Here is a 22,519-nt window from a genome sequence, read left to right as displayed (position 1 = left end):
AGAACTCAGGCATTACACATGTGACATAGACAGCTGGGTACCAAAGGAAGCTGGTATTTTCTACGAAAGTTCACCTGTGTCTGCAAAGATGTTTTCAGTGACATCAATACCTACAGAAAAACTCAGAACACAAGCAAATAACAAGAAGCAGCTGTTTTATTTCAACTGAGAATATACTGAAATCCCATTTTCAAATGAAATATGGTCTAGTAGCTTTGATCTCATTAAACCCAATTCATCATGCTACATGTGATTCATTTATATGGAATACCAGATTTAGATACCAATTAATAATTTAAGAAAAGACCTCAACACATTTATTTGGTGGAAAAAATGTTTAGGAAGCACCTTAAGATAATATTCTTATATTTACTTCTCAGCTGATGGTGTCTTGAACACCCACACACCCACTTTTAGTTAACAATGTGCCAGGAACTATTATCTTTGTTTTTACCTTCCCACACATAATTGTATTCCTTCTTCCTCAAAGCTTGTTTTTCAGGTTGTAAAAAGACTGGCACACAATGTCTATTTCTATTAGCTTTATGACTAAATTAGTAAGACAATTCCAGCTGATAAAATATATTTTAAAAGTTAGTGCTCATGATTTATAATAATGAAATCAAGAATACCAGATCATTTGAAATGGATTTACATTAAAGAAATTCTTTTCAACAAAGAAACTTTTTAAATACATTAGTATGTAGGAAACTTTCAGCATAAGAGACAGTTATAAATTTACAGAAGACTTTGATTTTTTTCAGGATATTTAATGAAATATTAGTGCTATGTAATAGTACATAAGATTAAGACATATTTTGACTTTTCCATATACAGGACTAAATTGTGAATTTAAAGTGTTAACTAAATTAACAAATTTTCTATGAGAAGAACCCCTATTTATAATAAACCCAGGTTTATAAGGAACATAGTCTTTTGTATGAGTCTGCAGTGGAAGGACCTGACAAAAGAGGTAGAAGATATCCTTAGAGTAGGTCTCCAAAGTCCATCTCAAGGACCATATATGTACCTCCCTGAGCAAAATAATTCAGTTGCTTGAGAGACCAAGAAACTATCAAATAAATAAATAAATTAATTAATAAATAAATAAATAAATAAATAAATAAAAAGGCTTTCTGATTTTTTTTTTCCTGATATTATTCCTGAAATACACACTGTGTATTTCATCCTTGGGGAGGAGGGTCCATAATTAAAGTAGATATATCAGTTAGGATTTTACAATGATGAAGAAAAACACCAACTCTGATTTACCTAAGAAGATGGAAATTTCTGGAAAAATTGAATGTCTAGGCTGTGTAAAGAGCAGAAGCCAAGGAAATAATAGAAAGTTATAGACCATCCTCCTATGTATTCATTGGATGATTTAGATAGATGATCTTTTGAATTTGTGTATTGCCATGAAGGAAAATAATTGCTGGAGGTGAAACGTGATTGTCCTTAGGTAGGTCACCTTCCAACTTTTGTAAACCTAAGAACAGGTGAGTTCAGAGGTAGGTTGCTGTGGAATGCAGAAGAGACATCACTCCAGAGGAAGGGAAGGTACTACCAAAACAGACTGGAGACAGAAACATGTTGTGTATACATGACTGTGGTAATCAGTCTCCAAAATGGTCCCCGATAAACCTCAGGCCCTGTATAGTTTCCTGCATATTGATCTGGGCAGATGTTAAAGCCATAAAAGTCCCTGGAAATTCTACACTGACCTCTTAGATTGTTTGCTCAGAAAAAAGCCAGCTACCATGCCATGAGAACACTCCAGTGGCCCTGTGGAGAGCCTTATGTGAAGAGGAACTGAGAGCACCAAGTTGCCAGCCATGAGAATGAACCGCCTGGGAAGTAGATCCTCCAGGTCCATTCAAAGCTTCAGACGACTGTCATCCCAGCCAACATGACTGCAGCCTCATAAAAGGCCTGAACCAGAACCTGCCCAAGCAGACTGTTCCAAATTCCTGACCCACAGAAATGATGAGAGATAATAAATTATTATTTATTACCTATGTTATTATAATATGTATGTATATATTATTATAATATGTATATATCATATGCTATTTTCAGCTTCCAGAATTTGATGTAATTAAGTTATATAGCAATAGATAACTAATAAAGTAGCTTATAGCTGCTAAAGAGGAACATAAACTTGAGAGATTTATGGACAAGTCAAACCAGTAGGAATTAGGGCATACATCTAATTAACCAACAAGTGTTTATTAATTATCTAGAAAAAAGTGAGGCAGTATTATGTAATAAAGTTCATAGGCTTTGAAACTAGACTGCCTAGGTTAGTATCCTAACTACTATGTGGGCTTCAGCAAATTATTTACTGCTTTGGGAGATAATATCATTTTTTCCCTCATTTATAGAATGGAAATGATAAAAACAATGTTTAACTCAAAGGTTAATTGTGAAGATTATATGACATGATCCAATAAAATACTTAGAACTTTGAGTGGCAAATATATTGCTTACATAATATGTAATATATAATATGTATATATCATATGCATACTACGTATACCTATACACATTATATATATATATATATATATATATATATATATATATATATTCACACATACATATATAGGCATTGACATATATCCATAAACTCATTTAATCCTTATAACAACCTTATAAAATATGCACTATTATTTTCAGTTTTCCAGATGAGTAAACTAAGGTACAACTAATAAGGTGTAAAGTCATGCTTTAGATTTAGACAGTTTGTTACCAGAGTTTGTACTATTAATTACCATGATATAGCACCTCTAACTAATTAAGACATGTTCTATAAATGCTTGAGAAATCATGCTAGTCTATGTTAGAAATAATATGTCAATCATCTTTTTTTCTTAAGGAGGTTACCTTTTAGATGAGAAAATGAGGTTGATAATAAGCAAATCAAAGATTTATCAGGAATATTTTGCTTCATAGAAAACTAACATATTTTCTTGTGGAGAATGAAGTTAATATTTATAAAATGATCTCTAAGTGCTATTAATAGGACAGTGCTTCCACATAACATGTTCTTGATAGAATAATTATGGGGGCTCTGATGTAATATTCATAAATCATCTTCAGCATATTTTAGAAATTCAGCCTTTCCCCCACTGTTATCAGCCAGCATTTCTCATTGTTTTCCATGTACAATTTCATAAGTCTCCTTAACCTGCCCCTGATTGCACTCCTAATTTTCTTTGAATTGAGAAAAGAAATGGCCAAGCGTAGTAGGTTGACTAGAGTACTCAAAAATGTGTGTCTACCCAGAACCTCAGAATGTAACCTTATTTGTAAATAAGGTCTTTGCTGATGAGGTAAGAGGAGGTCAAAATAGATTAAGGTGGACCCTCAATCCAATGACTGGTAACCTTAAAAGAAGAGAAGAGAATACAGAGATACACACAGAGAAACATAGAAAAGAAAGCCATGTAGATAGAGACAAAGATTGGAGTAATACAAATACAAGCCAAGGAATACCAAAGATTGGTGGGAGCCACCAGATGCCAGGAAGAAACAAGAAAAGATTTTCTTCCCAAAGTCTTCGTGAGGAACATGGCAGTGCCGACGCCACAATTTCAGACTTCTAGACTTCAGAACTGAGAGAATAAACTTATGTTATTTTAAGCTACCAGATTGAATGGTAATTTGTTAAGGCAGTTCTAGAAAACTAATACAGCAACGTTATAGATATTGTGATTAAAAGGTTCATTGAAATGAAGTAGGGTACTTCTCTCTCTAAATGTGGGTTAAAGAACCCTTCCTGGGAAAAATATGCATGTCAGGTTCTTTTGAAGATACTTCAGGAGCCCCAAATCCTCTGTTTATTCTGGACTTCAAGTCAGAAGCAAGAAAGTAGAATTGTTAAATTATCAAAACAAGGGAGACCTGGAAACCAAGGACCCCTGCCTTAACTGGTAATGACATAACTAGTCCCTGAGGTCTCTTAAATTCTAGGGGAAAATGAACATGTTATTCCGCCTGAGAATCTCATTACTTGAACATAATAATCCAAGGTCAGAGGCACAACTGAAATAATAGATTGGCCCCACTAGGAGTCTCTAAACACCACACATGAGTCAAAGGCCCATGGAAACACTTTTTTCACTCGTGAATCATGTTTATCAGCAATAGCAAGTTAGATTATAGAAGTTAGTAGTGCACTTTTGGTAATTGAAATGGGCACTTCACAATTGATGCATTTAGAAAAAGCTATGTTCTATGTCCTATTCTTAGTAAATCACTGCTTATTATTAGAAATTTATAAAGAGAAGTAGCAGAGTAGCAAGAAAGTCATTCCTATAGAATTTGGATGTAATTTGACTTCTTTCTATAAAGAAAACTAATATATCTTGCTTCCTGAAATTCTTCAGATGGTTTTTTGATGATTCATAGAATCAGACTGTTGAGTTTATTTCCCCAGCTTTTGAGCAGAAAAAATCTGTAGAAGATGCTATTGTTCAAAGGATATAACATATGCCAAGTACCAGGAATATAGTGTAAGTACTTCTTAAATATTAACTCCTTCTCCAGTTACCAGAAAACCCCTTCTTTTTCTTTTTCTTTTTTTTTAATTTTCTTTTTTAGTGTAACAATAAGAGCAATATTGCCCTGAAAATTTGAGAGTCTCAAAGCTACATATCCAAAAAAAATTCCTAAGTTCTCATCAATTTCCCTTTGAACTGTGATTAGTAGTACTAGTTCTAACTGCACATCATAGATTTTAAGGTAATTTGGTGTTCCCTTAATTTTCCTTTCTGTAGAACATAAAGCCTCGATCCTTTAGAATTTCTTCAGGGGCTTATTGTTTTATTATTTTTCTTGTTATCTACTAGAGTCACTTTAAATTTTTCACATTTTGTGAGGGCTCAAAAAAATTATATATTAATGGTGGCAGTGGAATATATATTAAAGAAACACAAGAGTTGTCTAAAGGATCTCCTAATGGTGAAAGCTGGAACTGTTTGAATAACAAAATAAAGTAGTATTGGATTAAAACCCAAAGTGTAAAATAAATATCTCTAAGCCATACTGTTATGAATTAATGATTGAATAAATAAATTGAGAGGAAAAAACAAATCTCCCATGCAGAATATAAAATAATTTATGTAGATGTTGTGCCCTTAAGGAGGTGATGCATAATTCCCCACTCTTGAAGTTTAGGCTACATATAGTAACTTATTTTCAATAAATACAATATGGAGAAAAGGAGAGAAGTAACTTAGTGGGAAAACATGACAAACACTAGCCAAGTGATCAAGGTTAACATTAACCATTGTACATGTTGATAATATATACCCTTGACATGATGTGATAAAAATGGCATTTTACTTCTGTGGACTTCAACTCAAAAACCCATAATACCATCCTAAGAATGAGAAAAAGATCAACCTAACTCAAATGGAGGGACATCCTACAGAACGCCAGACCAGTACGCCTCAAAACTTAAGATCATCAAAGCAAGAAAAGTCTGAGAAAATTTCACAGTCTAGAGAACCCTAAAGAGACATAAAAACTAAATGTTATGTGGTATCTTGTATAGAATATTGGAATAGAAAAATAATATTAATGTAAAATATTAATAATAGAGGAAACTGGATGTGGTGTACATAGGAATGCTCTGTATTGCTTTTGCAATTTTTTTTGTAAATCAAAAACTACTCTAAATATATTTTATTTAAATATATCTAGAGAGAGATATGTATATATAGTTGGCTTCTATTCTTGGTTTTCTAGCTATAGCTAGGTAGCTTCCTCAGGAAAGTCTCCCAACTTAGCACCTAGTTAAGCCTTAGCACCCAATTAAACCTCACAAAATTTTGATAAAATAGATCCCATTGTTACAGAATTTTTACAGATAAAATAACAAGGTGGAAAACTTTAAGTAGCTTACCAAAATCCCTGCCCTAAAAGTGGTAGAACTGGAATTGGAAATCAGGCATCTTAGTTCTAGAAGTTATACTCTTAACCACTATCCCATGCCATCCCATAATATGACAGTATATATGGAAAATATAAAATAATTCACACATAAATTTTTAAAATTGATAAATTATTTTAGAAAAGTTATTTATTACAAGGTCAACATGTAAAAATTTTTATATTTCTAAAATTCCCACAAAGAACTTGCTACTTATAAAAGCATCAAAATTATGAAATATAGCAAATCTGATAGCAGACATATAAGACCTCTACGTAGAAAACAATAAAACAGACATCAAAATTACAACTAAATATTAGAACAACCATCATTGAGAATCCCCTAAATTCTAGCTAAAAAGAAGTCCTATAATTAAGGACATACAGAAGCCACATTGAGACTGGTAGGAGGGGCAGAGACTCTGAATGGGCTGATCCCACACCTCCGTGTGGAGGTTAAAAATTGGGGGGAATATCTCAGCTGCAGAGGTTCCCCTTGAGGATCAAGGGGTCCCAACCCCACACCAGGTTCCCCAACCCAGAGTTCCAGTGCCAAGAAGAGAAGTTCCCATAACTTCTGGCTGTTAAAACTAGCGAAGATTGTAGTTGAGTGAGAAGAGAGAGGATGGCTGGATTTCCAGGTGCTCCTCTTAAAGGGCCCACATATGAATTTACTCACTGATGGACTCACTTGTTCTGAGTTTCAGTGCTGGAGCAGCAGCTTAAAAGACTCCAGAGACATATGGAGAGAAACTGAATTGTCTGAGTTCAGGGCGAAGGCTGGAGAAGCAGCTTTCTCCCAGACAGGAGTGCTAGCAGAAGTCATTGTTCCTTTGTTGAGCCCTCCCCAGACCAAGTGTGCAGAGGCAGGCAGCCTCCATATCTGAGTGTCTGTTAACCTTGCTGACACCCATTCACCTGGTCCTGGTGATTCCCTAAGACCCCACCTCATTCAATTTGTGGGCCAACCAAGCAGTTCCCAGTTGCTTTTCTGAACAGCCTGTCATGGCTCATGATGCTGACTTTCCTAAAACCTCTCAAAGGTTCACAAACACCAAACAAGCTGCATGTGGCCTAAGTGTGCTTAAAAATTTTGCTAAGGAGATTTTCAGAAAATATGGCAGAGAGATGTCTTCAGATCTCTCCTCTTAAAACAACAATAAGCTGAACATCTAAAACTGAACAAAAAACCCAGAAACTGCACACCAGCATGTCTGAGCGTGGGATCTGCACATAAGAGCTACCACAGGTCAAAACCACGGGTGTTGGGCGGTGGAGAGAAATAAAAAGCTGCCTCTCGCAGCCTCTGGAGCTCCTTGCAGAAGGAGGGGGAGGGGTGAAAGTGCGGTTACTTCCCTGATCAGCCCTGCTTGGAAGTGCCAAGACTTAGCGGCCAGCAACAGGGCCCAGTTATCAGGACAGAAAGCAGAGAAGCGGGACTGCACAGCGGAGAAACAACAGTTGATTTTCACTGGCCCTGGTTCCAAAACCAAGGCTGAGCTGCAGCTTTCATCCCCCAACCCAGAGGGCCTCTCCCATCATACCCTCCAAGACAGAAAGAACACCAAGGAGCCCCAGCGTAATCTGAGCGAATGCTGCCAAGACTGAGGCTACCTCTAGCAGCCTCTGGAGCTCCCCGCAGGAGGAAGGGCAGGGGAGAAGGAGCAGCAAGTTCGCACTGTAAGTTCCCTGAACAGCCAAGCCTGAGAGGGTTGTGGGCTGCCCCATGGCCGACTGGCTGCAGGGCCCAGTCATCAGGGAAGAGAGCAGAGAAGCAGCCAGCAGAGAAACAACAGTTGACTCTTACTGACTGTGGTTGCAAAACCGAGGCTGAGCCGCAGCCCCCAAACACCAATCCACCATGGGGGTCCCTCTCCCCATATCCTCCAAGACCAACACCACGGAACCTCAGGGGAATCTGAGCAAATGCTACCAAAACTGTTAGAGATTCAAGAGGCTTATATGCCACCTACTGGAAACCAAAAGAAGAGCGCCTTATTTGCAGCAGGCTAAAGAGAGATCTTTGTAAAATAAATCTTCTTTCTGGAACAACAACAGAATACACTTCCATTAATGCCCAGGCAGAAAAATAGTCCATTAATCACCATGAACAACCAAGAAGACAAGGCATCTCAGAAAGAAAAAGAAAAATCTCCAGAAAATGAGCTTACAGACACAGAAATATGTGACTTAAGTGACAGAGAATTCAGGATGGTACTTCTGTAAAAGCTCAGTAAAAAACTCACTGAGTTCTGAAATGAGTCATATCAAGAATTTCAGAACTTGCAAAAACAACTAGATGAACAGAGCAGGAAGATTGAAACCCTCAAAAAGAACCAAATAGAACTTCTGGAGATAAAAAAACACACACACACACACACGCTGCAAGAGTTGAAAAATAAAATAGTAAACTTGGGAAATAGAGTCGACCAAATGGAAGAAAGGAATAGTTATATAGAAGACAGAAATTTAGAAATAAATTAAAAGGAAGAAGAGAGAAACTGAAGAATGAAAAATAATGAAAGAGAAATATAAGAACTAGCTGATACTATCATGAGAGGAAACATAAGAATAATGGGCATTATCAAAGGCAAGGAAAAGGAGCAGGGACTAGAAAGCATTTTCAGACAAATAGTGGATGAGAATTTCACAAATCTAAGGAGTGAGCTAGAACTTGGAATTCAAGAAGTCAACAGAACACCCAATTATCTCAACCCAAAAAGGCCCTCAACAAGACATATTGTATTAAAGTTATCAAAAATCAAAGACAAAAATAGAATTCTCAGAGCAGCCAGGGAAAAGAAAATGGTAACGTATAAAGTAAAACCCATTAGATTATCACCGAACTTCTCAGAGCAAACTTTACAAGCCAGAAAGGAATGGAATCAAATATTTAAACTATTAAGTAAAAGGAGCTACCAGCCTAGAATAATGTATCCAGCTAAGCTCTCCTTTAGATATGAAGGAGAAATTAAGACCTTTCCAGATATACAAAAATTGAGGGAATTCTCCACTGCGAGGCCTGCACTGCAGGAAATTCTGAAAGGGTCAGCTCATGTAAAACAAAATAACAACAACAGAAATACATAATTAGGAGTAAAGTGACTATCAGACAAATAGAAGCAGAGGAGTGCAACTCTTACTAAGACAGCACATTATAAGCTTAAATAATAAAAGAATTGCTATAGCAAGATAGTAATGAACATTCAGGATACATAACAATGACTGAAAAGGGGAGGAATCAAAGATTCAAAATTGCAAAGGGGAAAGGAGATAAGGCATACACAGAAGAAAATGGATGACTGTATGTATATATATATATATATATATGTATATATATACGTATATATATATATATATAAAATAGATAGATAGATATAGATATATAACTATTTATTTCATATTTGTAATGGTAACCACACACCATAGAGTCAGATCTGAAGTATATAACATAACACAAGAAGAATCAGAGGCAAAACCCACAAAAGCCAACCAAAATAAAGAAAACAGAAACACAAGGACAAGGAAGCAATGGAAACACTGAGCTACCAGAAAGCAAAAGATAAAATAGCTATAAGAAGACCTCACATTTCAATAATCGCTCTATGTATATGGATTGAACTCACCAATAAAAAAGCACAGAGTTGCGGAATGATCAAAAAACAAAACCCAACTATATGCTGCCTCCAGGAGGCACATCTCAGCTCCAAAGACAAACATAGACTCAAAGAGAAAGGGTGGAAAATGATATTTCAAGCAAATGGCATTCAGAGAAAAGTGGGAGTAGCAGTACAAATATCAGATAAAATAGACTTGAAGATAAAGAAAAAAGGTAAAGAAAAATACTGAGGGACACTTCATAATGATAAAGGGAATCATGCACCAAGAAGACATAACACATTAAATTCTATGCTCCCATTCAGGGAGCCCCAAAACATGTAAAGCAATTACTAACAGAACTAAAGGGAGAAACAGACCAAAACACTATTGTAATAGGGGACCTAAATACCTCACTGTAGAATATGGACAGATCACCCAAACAGAAAATCAATAAGGAAATAATATCCTTAAATGATACATTAGACCAACAGGACATAATTGACATTTACAGAGCTTTCCATCCCAAAACAGCTACTTATACATTCTTCTCTAGTTCACATGGAATATTCTCAAGAATCAACCATATACTGGGACACAGAAATAGCCTCAACAAATATAAGAGGGTTGAAATCATACCAACCATATTCTCTGATTATAATGCTTTGAAACTAGAAATCAACTTTAGAAAGAAATCAGGAAGAACCACAAATACATGGAGATTAAACAACATGCTGCTGAAGAATAACTGGATCACAGAAGAAATAAAAATAGAGATCAAGAGATACATAGAATCAAATGATAATGATAGTACAACATATCAAAATTTTTGAGACATGCAGTCATAAGGGGAAAGTTCATATCAATACAGGCTTGCCTCCAAAAACAAGAATGAGCTTCAATGAACGACTTAATGCTTCATTTAAAAAACTAAAAAAGGAAGATAAAATGAAGCCTAAAGTCAGCAGAAAGAAAGAAATAATTAAAATTAGAGCAGAAATAAATGAAATTGAAAACAAAAAAAAAATGATAGAAAAAATAAATGCAACAAAGAGCTGATTCTTTGAGAAGGTTAATAAAATTGACAAGCCCCTGGCTAGACTCACTAAAATAAAAAGAGAAAGGACACAAATAAACAAAATCAGGGATGCAAGAGGAGAAATTACGACTGGCATCGCAAAAATACAAAGGATTATGTAAGAATACCATGAAAAAGTATATAATACCAAATTTAATAACCTAGAAGAAATGGACCAGTACTTAGAAAAATACAATCTTCCTAGACTGAATCAAGAAGAACTGGAAAATCTAAATAGATCAATCAGCAGTATGGAAATTGAAACAATCATCAAAATCTACCAAAAAGTAAAAGTCCAGGACCAGATGGCTTCACCGGTGAATTATACTGAACATTCAAAAAGGATTTAATACCTATTCTCCTCAAACTTTCCAAAACAACCAAAGAGGAGGCAATACTTACCAACTCATTTTATGAGGCCAATATTACTCTGATACCAAAACCTGGTGAAGATAACACACACACAAAAAACTACAGACCAATATCTCTCATGAACACAGATGCAAAAATTCTAAATAAGATACTAGTGAACCAAATACAGCAACATATTAAAAGAATTATATGCCACAGTCAATGAGCTTCGTCCCTGGGGCACAGGGATGGTTCAACATATGCAAATCGATTAATGTGACACACTACATAAACAAATTAAAAAATAAAATCATATGATCATATCAATAGATGCAGAAAAAGCCTTCAAGAAGATACAGCATCTATTTATAATCAAAATACTCAACAAAATAGGTATAGAAGAAAAATACCTTAACATTATAAAGGCCATCTATGATAAACCCTCAGCCAACATCATACTTAATGATGAAAAACGTTCCCTCTATGATCAGGAACAAGGCAAGCCTGTCCACTATCTTCGCTGCTATTCAATATAACATTGGAGATCCTAGCAAGTACAATTAGGCAAGAGAAAGATATAAAAGGCATCCAAATAGGAAATGAAGAAGTCAACATATCACTATTTGCGGATGACATGATTCTCTATATAGAAAACCCTAAAGACTCCATAAGAACACTACTAGAAACAATAAGCAAGTACAGTAAAGTCTCTGGATACAAAATCAATGTTCAAAAATCCATAGAATTTCTATACGCTAATAAAGAAGTGTCAGGAAAAGACGTGGAAAAAATAATTCCTTTTGCAATTGCAACAAAAAGAATAAAATACCTGGGAATAAATTTAACGAAACAAGTGAAGGATCTATATAATGAAAACTACAAGACCCTATTAAAAGAAATTGAAGATACAAAGAAATGGAAAGATATTCCATGTTCTTGGATTGGAAAAATCAACATAGCTATATTATCTATAGCATTATCCAGATTTAATTCAATCCCCATCAAAATCTCATTGGCATTTTTTAAAGAAATAGAAAAAAAAAATCATCAGATTTGTATGGAAGCATAAAAGAGCTAGAATCGCCAAAGCCATCCTAACAAAAAAGAACGAGGCTGGAGGATCACTCTGCCTGACTTCAAATTATACTACAAAGCCACAGTAATCAAACGGCTTGGTATTGGCAGCAAACAGATATATGGACCAGTGGAACAGAACTGAGAGTTCAGAAGTAAACCCATATTTATATGGGCAAATAATTTTTGACAAAAAAAAACAAAAATATTCAGTGGAGAAAGGAAAGCCTCTTCGATAAATGGTGCAAGGAAACTGGAAAGACGACTGCAAAAAAATGAAATTACACTGTTGTCTATCACCACACACCAAAATTAACTCAAAATAGATTAAGGACCTCAATATAAGACCTGAAACAATAAAATGCACAGAAGAAAACATAGGAACTAAACTCAAGGACCTTGGACTTAAAGAGCATTTTATGAATTTGACCTCAAAAGTAAGAGAAGTAAAAGAAAAAAATAAATGAATGAGACTACACCAAACTAAAAAGTTCTGTTCAGCAAAAGAAATCGTCAACAAGGTAAAGAGATAACCATCCAAATGGGAAAATATATTTGCAAGCAACACCTCCAATAAGGGCCTAATATCTATAATATACAAAGAACTCATACGATTCAATAACAACAAAAAAACAAACGATCCAATCAAAAAATGGGCAGAGGACCTGAACAGATGGTCTACAAACATATGAAAAGATGCTCAACATCGCTAGCTATGAGGGAAATGAAAATCAAAACCACAACGAAATACCATCTGATACCTGTTAGAATAGCTATAATCAACAGGACAATTAATAAAAAATATTGGAGAGGATGAGGAGAAAAAGGAACCCTCATACACTGCTTGTGGGACTGCAAATTCATATAGCCACTATGGAAAACAGTATGGAAGTTCCTTAAAAAACTAAAAATTGATCTACCATATGATCCGGCAATCCCACTGCTGGGTATTTACCCCAAAGACTTGAAAACCCATATCCAAGAAAATATTTGCAAACTAATGTTCATAGCAACAGCAGTATTCACAGTGGCCAGGACATGGAAGAAAATGACATGTCCTATGATAGATGATTGACTAAAGAAGCTGTGACACATATATACAATGGAATATTGTTCAGACATGAGAAAAGATGAAATACTACCATTTGCGACAACATGGATGGACTTCGAGGTAATCAGGCTAAGTGAAATAAGCCAGACAGAATAAGTTGAAAATAAGTTATATCCCACATTATATCACTTATATGTGGGATATAAACCTAAAAGCAACAAATGAACATAACAAATAGAGACTTAGGAACATGGACAATGGACTAGTGGTTACCAGAGGGTAGGAGGAGTAGAGAGGTAAACAGGGTAAATTGGGTCAAATATAGGGAAATAGGGGGAGGGTAAAGTGGATAAAGGGGATCAAACATATGGTAACCGAAAGAAACTGGACTTTGGGTGGTAATCACTCAATAAAATATATAGATATCAAACTATAATATACACCTGAAAATTAAATCATTGTATTAACTAATGTTACCCCAATAAACTTAATTAAAAATTAATTGATTAATTAATTAATTAAAATTTGCTAAGCATCTCAAGCTCAGCACTAATTACAGGAGACTTCAGTTCACACTTTAGTCTCTCCCAGGTACCTCCAAACCCAGTACAAGTGACAACCAACTTCAGGTCACTTTGTAGCTCATACTGGTGTACTTAACCAGGGCACAAGTATCAGTTGACCTTGGTCTACATCACACACCAGATTCAGACCATACCAGAGCACTGCTCATCCACCTATAAACAACACAACCAATGAGCAGATTTGACAGGCAGCTGCTAAAACAAATCCTGCTCCATAGAGTCGATCCCTGCAAAATATCTCCTCCACTCTTGTCATAGCCAGTCCTCACAATCAGTCAGCCTGAGGATCAGTCACTCCCGTAGATGTGCCAACAACAACAACCAATGCACAGCTACAACAATAGGGAACCCACAACCCTCACACAAAAAAACTTGAAGCACCCAGCTCAGATGACCAAGGAGACTGCACCACTGGGCCTCACAGGACACCTGCTTCATAAGGCCAGTCTATGAAGACTGGAAGACATAAGAGCCCTACCTAATACATAGAAACAAAAACAGGTAGGTGGGAGCAACCAAAATGGAAAGACAAAAAAACATTTTCCAAATGAAATAACAGAATAAAGCTTCAGAAAAGGAGCTAAACAAAATGGAGACATGCAATCTACCAGAAGCAGACTTCAAAACACTGATTATAAGGATGCTCAATGATCTCAGTGAGAACTTCAGCAAAGAGATAGGAAATGGAGACAGAAAACATAAAAAAGAACCAGTCAGAAATAAAGAATAAATAACTGAAATAAAGAATACATTAAAGGAAATCAATAGTAGATTAGATGAAGTAGAGAATTAAACCAGTGAAAAAAACTGAGGACAATTTAAGGGGCCTCCGAGAAAACATCAATTGTACCACCCTTTGTATGATAAGGGTACCAGAAGGAGAAGAGAGAGAGCAAGGAATTGAAAACCTATTTGCAGAAATAATGATGAAAAACTTCCCTAACCTGGCAAAAGAAATAGACATACAAGCCTAGGAAGCACAGAGAGTCCCAAAGAATATGAACCCAATGAGGCCCACATCAAGACACATCATAATCAAAATGGCAAATCTTAAAGACAGAATATGTTAAAAGCAGCAAGAAAAAGGCAGTTAGTACTTACAACGGAGCTCTCATAAGACTGTCAGCTATTTCTCAACAGAAACTTCACAGGCCAGAAGGGATTGGCACAAAATATTCAAAGCGATGATAAGCAAGGACGTACAACCAAAATTACTCTACTCAGAAAAGCTATCATTTAATAATTGAAGTACAGAACAAGAGCTTCGCAGACAAAAAAAAAAATGCTAAAGGACATTAGCACCACCAAACTAGTATTATAAGAAATGCTAAAGGGACTTTTTTAAAATGAAGAAGAAAAAAATAAAAATATGAATAATAAAATGACAATAACTGCATATCTATCAAGTTACTGTAAATGTATATGATTAAATGTTCCAATCAAAAGAAATATGGTGGCTGAGTGGATAAGAAAACAAAACCCTTACATATGCTGCTTACAAGAGACTCACTTGAAATTGAAAGACACACAGACTGAGAGAAGAGGGATGTTTCATGAAAATGAAAACAAAATAAAAGGCTGGAGTAGCAATACTTATACCAGACAAAACAGAATTTAAAACAAAGGCTATAACAAGAGACAAAGAAGGATCTAGTAATCCCATTTCTGTGTATTTATCTGAAGAAACCCAAAACACTACTTCAAAGAGACATATGCATCTAGTTCATTGCAGCATTATTGACCATAGTGAAGATATGGAGGCATCTGGGTGTCCATCAATGGATGAATGAATAAAGAAGTGATACATATATTGCAATGAAATATTAGTCAACCTTTAAAGAGAATGAAATCTTGCCATCTGAAAGAACACAGATGGACCTAGAGGGTATTGTGCTGAGTGAAATAAATCAGACAGAGAAAGACAAATACCACATGATTTCACTTATATTTGGAATCTAAAGAACAAAATAAACAAACAAAACATAAACAAACTCATAAATACAGAGAACATTTTAATGGTTGCTAGATAGAAGGGAGGTTCAGGGGATGGGTGAAAAAGAGAAGGAGTTAAGAAATACAAATTGGTAGTTACAAAACATTTATTGGGATATAAATTATAGCATAAAGACTATAGTTAATAATATTGTAATAGTATGTATAGTGTCAGATGGGTATTAGATTTATTGGGGTGATCACTTCATAAGTTATATAAATGTCTAATAACTACATTATGCACCTGAAACTAATATAATACTGTATGCCAACAGTAATTGAAAAATAAAAAATATGTATTTAAAAAAAGAAAAAAACATTGAGAGAAATTTTAAAAGATCTAGATAAATGTAGGGAAATAATATGTTTATTCATTAGAAGACTTGATATTATAAAGATACAAATTTCTCTCAAACTTCTAATGAATCAATTCAATTACAACAGAATGGGTGTATGTTTGTGTCACTTTATTAATTATCCTAAAATTTAAATTGAATGCAAAGGATTTACAATTGTCAAGATACTATTCAAGATAGAATAAGAAGAGGAAGGATTTTTTAATCACTTTATATAAAGATTTATTTTAAAGCAACATTAATTATGGCAATGTGATATTAATGCCAGAATATATAAACAGATAACTGGAATTGATTTTAAAAGAGTCTCAGAAAAGGATTCATGAATATATGGAAGTTTAATTTAAAATAAAGTTAGAACAGAGAGATGGGGGGAAATGGCATAGATGATAGAGGCTTTGTTTATCCTTCTTGTGACTAAATCAAAGTTGTGACAGAAACACGGAGCAAACAGCAAAGAAACTCACCTGGGATCTAGATGAACAGAAGCACTTCAACTAGGGAGAGAATTAATCAACCTGCAACGGTAGAAGGGAGGAAGGAGTGAAGAAGCAAGGCAGCCTGGTCCTAAGTGGTTGAGTGGGACAGAAGCTGCAGTAGTGGCAGCAGGTAGATGCAGACGCCTCTCAAAGGAGCCTGTCCACAACTGGACTTTTATGGTGATGAACCTGCTTGCTCTGAGCACCAGTGCCAGGTTGGCTGCTCAAGGGGCACCAGGGACTTATAAGGGGACACTGAGGTGTTAGAGTGAAGACCAGAAACTAGGCTCTCTTCCAGCAGAAGTGCTGACAGTATCCATTGTTTCTCTGTTGAGCCCTCCCCCTCTCCCAGGGTGCAAATGCAATGCCACAGCCATAGTTGAGACGTCGTCAAACTGAATAACAGAGGTTGCTCCACTTAGAAGATTCCCTGAAACTCCCCCTTCCCTAACTCATAGCCCCAGTGAGACCATATCCAGATATGTCCTCAAGAGGTTTGGTGCTCCTTGTTGAGCAGTGCTAAGACTCACACTGGTGGCAGTTGGCCTCAGTTTCTGGTATGATTTTAGAGGCAACTATAAGCACAGCATCTGTGGATTGCTTGCTGAATCTTAACGGGTGGCTCTGGAGGGGCACTGGCTGGGGCTAAACTTGACCTTCAGCTGAACCTCTTTCAGGACTGTGCCATTGGACATCTACTACACAAAACCACACTAATAAGCTTGGCAGACTTAGGAGTTTGCTTAATGCATAGAAACAGACACAGAAAGGCAGCCAAAATGGGAACGCAAAGAAGTAGAAACCATATGAGAGAACGGAACAAAGACCCAGGAATAATGGAGTCAAGCAATCTAACAGATGCAGAATCCAAAACACTGGTTATAAAGATGCTCAATGAACTTATGGGAAGTGTAGATGAATTCAGTGAGAACTTTACAAAAAGATTAACAAAAAAAAACATAAAAATGAAAATGGAAATTATAAAAGGGAACCAGTCTGAAATGAAGAACACATTACCTGAGGTGAGAAGTATATTAAGTGGAATAAACAAGAGAATAAACAAAGTGAATAAAGGATCAAATGTCCTATCTAGAGAATGGAAAAGCCAAGGACACTCAATCAGAATGGCGAAAGATGCTAAGACTATAAAAATAATTTAGGGAGCATATAGGACACTATTAAGGGTCAAAATATCCATCTGATCAGTATACATGAAGGAAAACAAGATGCTGAACAGCTGTTTGAAGAAATAATGATAGAAAACTTCCCTAACTTGGTGAAGGAAATGGAAATAAAAACCTAGGAAGCTCAGAGAATCCCAAAAACCAGGGATCCAAAGAGGCCCATGCCAAGACACAGCATAATTAAAATGCCAAAGGTTAAATACAAAGAAAGAATGTTAAAAGCAGCAAGAGAAAAGCAGTTAGTTACCTACAAGGGAGAATCCATAAGACTGGCAGCTGATTTCTCAAAAGAAACTATGCAGGACAAAAGGGCTTAGCATAAAATATTCAACGTGGTGAAGACCCAGGATCTACAACCAAGAATACTTTATCCAGCAAAGCTATTATTCAGAGTCAAAAGACAGAAAAAGAGCTTCCCAGACAAAAATAAGCTAAGAGAATTTATTATCACCAAGCCAGTATTATAGGAAATGTTGGAGGAACTTTAAGAAGAAAAAATATCTATCAAAATAAGCAATGGTAATAATTACATTGCTATCTACAAATACCTCAAATGAAAAAGGATTAAATGCTCCGACCAAAATATAGAGTGGCTGAGTAGATAAGAAAACAAGACCCCTACATATGCTGCCTACAAGAGACTCACTTCAGATTTAAAAAGACACACAGAGACTAAAAGGAAAGAGATAGAAAAAGATATTGCCTTGATGGACCTAGAAGGTATTGCACTGAATGAAATAAGTCAGATAGAGAAAGATAAATATTGCATGATTTCACGTACATGTGGAATCTAGAGAACAAAATAAACAACAACAACAACAAAAATAAAAATAAATTCATAGATACAGAGAATATTTTGAGACTACTAAAGGGGGGTGGGGAGGATGGTGAAAAAGGGCAAAGGGATTAAGAAGTACGAATAGATAGTTACAAAATAGACATGGAGATATAAAGTGTAGCATAAGGAAAATAGCTAATAATGTTGTAATAAATATGTAAGGGGGAAGAAGAGTACTAGATTTAGTGAGATGATCACTTTGTGAGATATATAGAATTATATAGATCTCTAATCACTATGTCATACAACTGAAATTAATATATTATTGTATGCCAATTATAATTTTTAAAAAACTCATTGAATTATACAATATAAATATGAGCAAATAATTGTCTATTATATTTCAATAAAGCCAGGGAAAAATTTTTAAAAACAAATAAAAATAAAATAAAGTTAGAACAAATGGGGAAAAGCAGACTTTTCAATATATAGTCTTTAAACAATTAGATAAAATATAGGAAAAAAGCAAAACATACCCCTACTCACACCATATATAAATATCAGAAATTAGTGTAGTATACAATGTCAGAGAATTTGCTCATGAATTCATAAAGATATGTCACTAAGTACACAAACTTAATTACACACAGATAAAAATAAGTAATATACAGAAGCATTTGTATAATGTGCTAATTCTATTCTTAGAGAAAAACATATGACTTTTAAAAACAGAGTTTTTAATTACTTTAAATCTGTATTTTTCCAGATTTATTGATGTATGTTTAGCAAATAAAAATTGTATACATTAAAAAATATTATTGTGGTGTAGATATAAATGTAAAAGGCAAAACTATAAATTTTTAAATTGCAATATAAGAGAATTTCTTCTTGACTTTGGCATAGGAAAAAGTTTTTAAACAGGACACAAAAAGAACTATACATAAAGAAAAAGATTTAAAAATTAAACTACAAAAAATTAAGAACTTATATTCTTCAAAAGATATCAAGAGAGTAAAAGGTAAACCAATGTACAGAAGAAAATATAACATACATATTTGAATGTATTTTAAAAACTCCTACAAATCGAAAAGAAAAAAAAAACTCGACAATCCGAAGGAAAAATAAGCAAGAGTGAAACGTACTTCATAAATAAGACATCTGAGCAGTCAATTAATGTATGAAAATATTTTCAATTTTAGAAGAAATCAGATAAGTGCAAATTAAAATCACGAAAAGCTATTAATAGAAATCCACTAATGGCTAAAATTAAGACTTACAACCAAATGTTAGCAAGGATGTAGAGCAACAGTAACTACCATACATTGCTGATGAGATTAACAACTCAGACAACCGCTTTGGAAACAGGTTGAATTTAGCTTCTAAAATTGAACATATGCACACACTATGATAGGAATTCCACTGCTAAGCATATCTCCAAGAGAAATATATGCATATATGCAGCAAAAGACATTTACATTTATGCATATTATTTATAAGCATCTCAAACTGGAAAAAGCCCAAATGCATATCAAATCTAAAATGGGTTACAAATTGTGGAATACCCAAACAACAGAATACTGCACATCAGTGAAAATGAGCCAACCAAATCTGCATCAACACAAACAGAACATTGAGCAAAAGAAGGAAAAAAAAATAAAATATTTATGGTATGGTTTGATTTTTATGAAGTTCTACAACAGGGAAAACCATAATTGATAACAAGAGTTTTGTGCTTCAATGAAAAAAACTACAAAGAAAAGAAAGCATATTTTATGAAAGTCAAAGAGTACTTACTTTGGGGGCATGATGGTGACCTGGGTTTAGTGATTGGTAAGTAGGCATAATGTCCTGGCTGTTTTCATTTTGCATTTTATAATAATTCATGGAGTTGAACATTTTTGTATTGTGTACTCCTTAACAAACGATATTTTCAATTTAAAAATACAAATTATTTTACTTTAGCATTTAAATATATTTTATTTCATATATTTAAAAGTTTTGTAAGGCACACTATGATGTTATTTTTTTCAATCCTGTCACAAGTCAGAACATGAGAACTTTAGGATCCCATCCTCACATATACTTAGCTTACAAAATAATTAATCAAAATGAAAGTGAAATAGAATTTTATATTAGGAAAAAGATATATTTACTAAGGCTAACTAGAACTTTAATTACAAATTTCACATGATTTCCAATAAAGTCTTCTCGCAGAAGGCAAGACTATAATCACTCTCAGTACTATACAGTGTCCCCATTGTGCTATTAGACAAGATGGTAATTAGCATGGTCACAACTATAACTGTCAAGCATGAAAGCAATGTTGAGTATGCTTCCGACACAGCTGCTATCAGCATGAGATGGAAGAATTGAAAATGTTGCCAAGAAATCAATCTCTTCCATCAAAACTGAGATGACTCTGAGCAGTAGTTCAGTTATAAGAACAAACACAGATATAATTAATTGCTACCTAGAAAATTAATATAGAAGGCTCCATTCTGTTATTTACCTACGGCTTATGTGCAGGTGTTTTAAATGCCTGCCAAAACATAGCATAAGGTGTTTTAGGAAGCAGGAAAGGGATGAATGGCATTTTTCTGAGTACACAAAAGGAATATATCAGCTGTCAAAACTAGTTGCAATCAGGACCATCCCTTTATTTGAAAGATTCTTTTTTTATTATAAAGGCTTCCCATTTCCAGAAATTAAGAATGAAGGTGACTGCAACACCAAATGGGCAGTAGTGGGTCACTGATACAGGACAAAAAGTCAGATGCCAACATTCTCACAGAATTGTGAGAATAGCTAAGAAATTGACTCGTTTGGCTTATGTCACCTAGTGTCTGACTCTAGGGTGCGCAGGGCCTCAAGCGATATTTTTTTTGTAGCACCCCTTTCAATGAAAAAAAAAAGAGAGATTAAAAATACATGTAAAAATCTATGGTCTACGAAAGATATGGGTAGCAGGACTAGACACAGAAAGAATTTTAACTACAATACAGTTCTGAAAAAGTTTTATTCAATTTGGTGGAGAATTCTAGAGAGAATATTGGCTATCAGAGTCTTCTGTCAGGCCGAAATGGCCAGGCCTTAGATACCTCACTTATTCATTCACCAGTTATGGGCTTCCCTAGAAAGTATGTGACCCAGAGTGGAAGAACTTTGGGCAACTGAGATAAGTCTTGAAGGAACTGGAAGCTGGAGACTGCCGCTGACTGCAATGCCCATAGCTCAGCAGCAAGTGTTTCTCTGAAGGGATAGCTGTGTGGTGCATCTCTGTCACCACTGCTCACCCCTGGTTCTACTCAAACTGACTTCTCCATAAACGTTCAGATGCCAGCCTCCCCAGGATTGCCACAGGCCTCTTTTCAAGAAGCGAAACTTAAAAGAGACAGGATATGGAAGTTTGTTAGGATGGCATCTGATATTCATTGTCCTTCTCCTTTGCTATCTATTCTGGAGTTCTTCACCTTTTGCTACCAACTATGCTGACCTTGATAGCTGCCTTAGTCAGCTTGGGCTACTGTAACAAAATGCTGTATATCATGTGGCATAAACGAAAAACTTATTTCTCCAATTTTTGGAGTCTGGAAAATCTAAGATCAAGGTGCCAGCCAATTTAGTTCCTGGTAAGAACACTCTTCTAGGCTTGCAGATGGTCATCTTCTTGCTATACCCTTTCATGGTAGAGAGAGAGCTGTGGAGTCTTTTCTTCTTTTTATAAGGGCACTAATCCCATCATGAAATCCCCATCCTCATGACCTCATCTAAACCTAATTATCTCCCAAAGGCTCTATCTCCAAATTCCATCATATTGCGGGATAGGATTTCAACATATAAATTTTGAGGGCCTACAATTTGGTCCATAGCAATGGCTTACCTGATGTCATGAAACACATACGCATCATTGAAGTCCCTGAACCACAGTCATCATGCCCTTCTCAGACTGAGGTTGCTTTAACTGTTTGTTTATAGTCACAAGAGAGCAAAAGATAACCAAGAAGCATTTAAATAGATTACATAATTATACATAGGATCACCTCTACAGCCATAGAAAG

The sequence above is a fragment of the Pteropus medius genome, unplaced genomic scaffold (assembly GCF_902729225.1).
Source record: "Pteropus medius unplaced genomic scaffold, Ma_sr-lr_union100, whole genome shotgun sequence".
Taxonomy (NCBI): Eukaryota; Metazoa; Chordata; class Mammalia; order Chiroptera; family Pteropodidae; genus Pteropus; species Pteropus medius.
The sequence above is the reverse complement of the archived record's forward strand: the minus strand, read 5'-3'. Positions refer to the sequence as shown.